Source organism: Phocoena phocoena, chromosome 9 (assembly GCF_963924675.1).
Source record: "Phocoena phocoena chromosome 9, mPhoPho1.1, whole genome shotgun sequence".
In the NCBI taxonomy this organism is placed as follows: Eukaryota; Metazoa; Chordata; class Mammalia; order Artiodactyla; family Phocoenidae; genus Phocoena; species Phocoena phocoena.
In genome coordinates this window covers 85,284,581-85,288,545 of record NC_089227.1, presented here as the reverse complement: position 1 = coordinate 85,288,545, position 3,965 = coordinate 85,284,581, and the positions used below count along the sequence as shown (strand labels likewise).

Here is a 3,965-nt window from a genome sequence, read left to right as displayed (position 1 = left end):
GTCAGCGCGGAGAGTTTCCCACGGGCAAAGCCATCATCCGCTGACGAGTCCAGCAGATACACACATACTGTACGGTTTCACATTTGCATTCATTGCTCTGGTTGGATTTATTAAAAGAAAGAGACAGGGCTTCCCTGGTGGCGCAGTGGTTGAGAGTCCGCCTGCCGATGCAGGGGACACGGGTTCGTGCCCCTGTCTGGGAAGATCCCACATGCTGCGGAGCGGCTGGGCCCGTGAGCCATGGCCGCTGAGCGTGCGCGTCTGGAGCCTATGCTCCGCAACGGGAGAGGCCACAACAGTGAGAGGCCCGCGTACCACAAAAAAAAAAAAAAGTAAGAGACAGTGATTTTTAAAAAGGTAGAGAAAGGGGACTTACAATAGCACACAGGGATAATGGGTTGCTGCACTGGATGCATTATTCCCCAGGGGCCTGAGTAAAGAATTAGAGCGGTGAGATCTTATTTGATGTTTCCATACGCCTGTTGAATTTTCAGCTTGGATGCAATACCAAGCCGACCCAGTAGCCAGCCCCTCCCTTCTCAGCACTGCCACAAGTTTTAAGGGAGACCAGTTCAGGCTTATTAGACACTTTTATTATTCAACTTATACCCCACCCAGATCCATGGGCACAAATCACTTTTACATAACCCATGTATTCACACACATATAGTTAGCAACTTTGTGTCTCGGAGTTTAGCAGCAAACTCAAAGTTGAAAGCAACCGACAGCCAGACTTTTATTTTTTTTATTTTCACGGTACTGCTGATAACCCCTCTCCACGGGCTCATCTGCCCAGTGAACATGCCATGGGCAAGAATGGACGGTGGGCTGGCACACCCAAGACCTGGCCTCTGCATTGGCTCTACTGCTAACTTACTGGTAGCCTTCAGAAGGCAGAACCTTCCCTGCCTCTGTGATCATATCGGCTCTATGTACTTCAGAGAGCAATGGGGAAGAGATCATAAGATCATGAACAGGAAAGTGCTCAGAACAATAGCAAGTGCTTTAAACCTATAAAATGAGGTGTCATGTAGTCAGAATCAGGTTTAAAAAATGGGATCTGCTTTCCGTGCCAGATAGGGGTCCATACGGCTTTGTCCTGGATTCCCGTCGTAACTTAAAGGGAAACTTTCACAATGTCCGGAGCCCTTGATGTCCTGCAAATGAAGGAGGAGGATGTCCTCAAATTCCTTGCAGCAGGAACCCACTTAGGTGGCACCAACCTTGACTTCCAAATGGAACAGTACGTCTACAAAAGGAAAAGTGATGGCATCTACATCATAAATCTGAAGAGAACCTGGGAGACGCTTCTGTTGGCAGCTCGTGCCATTGTTGCCACTGAAAATCCAGCTGATGTCAGTGTCCTATCCTCCAGGAATACCGGCCAGCGAGCTGTGCTGAAGTTTGCTGCTGCCACTGGAGCCACTCCTATTGCTGGCTGCTTCTCTCCTGGCATCTTCACTAACCAGATCCAGGCAGGCTTCTGGGAGCCAAGACTTCTGGTCGGTGGTTACTGATCCGAGGGCTGACCACCAGCCTCTCCCAGAGGCCTCTTACGTTAACCTGCCTACCATTGCTCTGTGTAACACAGACTCTCCTCTGTGGTATGTGGACATTGCCATCCCATGCAACAACAAGGGAGCTCATTCAGTGGGTCTGATGTGGTGGATGCTTGCCCGGGAAGTTCTGCGCATGCGTGGCACCATCTTCCGTTAACACCCATGGGAGGTCATGCCTGATCTCTACTTCTACAGAGATCCTGAAGAGACTGAAATGGAAGAGCAGGCGGCAGCTGAGAAGGCTGTGACCAAGGAGGAATTTCAGGGCGAATGGACCGCCCCACCTCCTGAGCTCCCTGCTCCTCAGCCTGAGGCAGCGGACTGGTCCGAAGGTGTGCAGGTGCCCTCTGTGCCTGTTCAGCAGTTCCCCACTGAAGACTGGAGTGCTCAGCCTGCCACGGCTCAGGTCACTGAGTGGGTAGGAACAACCACTGAGTGGTCTTAAACTGTTCTTCCACAAACTCTTAAAACGGAAATAGGTTGATGAAAAATAAACAGTTTCTTTAAAAAAAAAAAAAAAAGGGGGATCTGAACACAGGGCTGTGAAACATACAGAGGTCTGAGTCATGCTCTGGTCCCACCCCTCATTTCACAGGTAAGAAAGTGGGCACCATGGGCGTCACAGCTACTCGCAGGACAATGGCAAGACCAGTCAGGTTTGGATGAGACAGTTAAGGTGCATCCCATACTTGAATGCCCACCCAATGGCCGCCTAGCCTCTGTTTGATTATCTGCATTGACAAGGAGCTCACTTCCTCAAAGGCAGCGCCTTCACCTTTGAAAGGCTTAGGAGACTTTTCAGAAGCATGAGGAAGGAGAAGCAATTTCTGTGGCCTTTTCTCTACCCATCATTTGGCCCAAGAGATACTAAAGACACCCCACAGACTGCTTCTGCTCCCTTTTCTGTACAATACCTGGTCAGTGGGGCTGTTCCCTGTGATACTTCTCTCCTTCAGTCTGTGCATCCCTGCATCACTGGCTCCTTCGTTCACTCCTCACATCAGTCTCTTTGCCGTCCCGGTTACCCTGCAATCAACATGCTCTAATTTGTCCAGCACTAGCTCCCAGCTCATCTCTTTGGCGTGGCCACCTTGTCCTTGGCAGCTGACAGTCTGAACATTCAGGACCTCTTCAGTCACCTTGTGTCAGAGCAGCTACTGTCAGCAGCTCCTGAAACTGAACAGGAAGCTGAGGGATCAGGCCTGGACAAGCAGAGCTCCACGTGCTCCAGTCCACTGTTGATACCTGGCACAAAAATTAAGGCCTTGAAACAACCCAGAGAGGCGGACACAGAGCCTGCGGCTTGGCTAGGCGCTGGTCAGGGGCCAGTACTCTGGCAAGGAAGCCCCTGCACTATAGAAGATGGCAAGGAAGACCGTTGCCATGGTGACTGTCGGGCAGCCTAGACTGCTGCGGCCTGTGAGGAAAAGGCACTAGGAAGGACCGTAGTGAGATGCAGGAATTCACCCACAACCACTACCCAACCCACCAGGGGCGTTACCAACTCAAGCTGCGCCTGGGCTGTTTCCCTTGTGGTCCACGAGGAGGAGGGGGCAGGGCTGACATTAATCATCCTATAGGAGAAGGGGAGGTCTTCGGGGTGTGTGTGTGCATGTGTGTGTGTGATATGTGTCTGTGTGTGTAATGTGTGTGATTGTGTAGTATCTGTGGTGTGTGTCTTTGGGGGGGTGGTCTGTGTGTGTGATACGTGATGTGTGTGATGTATGTGGTATACGTGTGATGTGTCTGTGTGATGTGTGTACGTGATGTGTGTTTGTGTGTGATGTGTGTCTTGTGTATGATTGTGGTGTGTGTGTCTGTGAAGTGTGAGGTGCCTGTGTGTGATGTGTGTCTGTATGTGTTGTGCCTGTGTGTGATGTCTTGTATCTGTGTGCTGTATTGTGAATGATGTGTGTGAGGTGTGTCTGTGTGTGTGATGATGCGTTGAGCTGACCAAGCATCAGTGCCTTCTTGGGCAAAGCCTCTTTCTCTTCAGGCCCAAAAGCACAGGAACTCTTGGAGCAGCTGGAGGGTGGTGGCTGGAGGCTGAGCGAGTCACCCCTCCCCCGTGCCCCTGGAGCAGTATGCATGCTCCTCTATTAGCATTAATTACAATGTGCTCTAATCATTTGTTTACAGGCTGCCTCCCCCACTGAAGGAGGGAGGAGCTCGAGCCCAGGGGCTGCATCTCCTATTTCTGCCCGAGTGCCAGCACTGCTTCGTGTCCTCAGCACAAGGTAGACATCCAGTGAGTGTCGCCTGACTGAATGACTCTGACAAGGACAAGATCAGAGCATCTGCACTTCATACAGCAGTGTGCAAGATCAAGCTCATTCAAGGAGCAGCAGTGGGGCTCTCGCTCCGCTGGGCACGGCGCTGTGATGGAGTCTCCTCACCACGGAGTTC

The 3,965-nt window shown here is 51.3% G+C and overlaps 1 pseudogene; it reads left to right on the top strand.

The window, feature by feature from the left end:
- The first annotated feature begins 1,136 nt into the window (after window positions 1-1,136).
- LOC136128136 (small ribosomal subunit protein uS2B-like) lies at window positions 1,137-2,004 on the top strand (annotated as a pseudogene).
- Window positions 2,005-3,965: the final 1,961 nt, after the last annotated feature.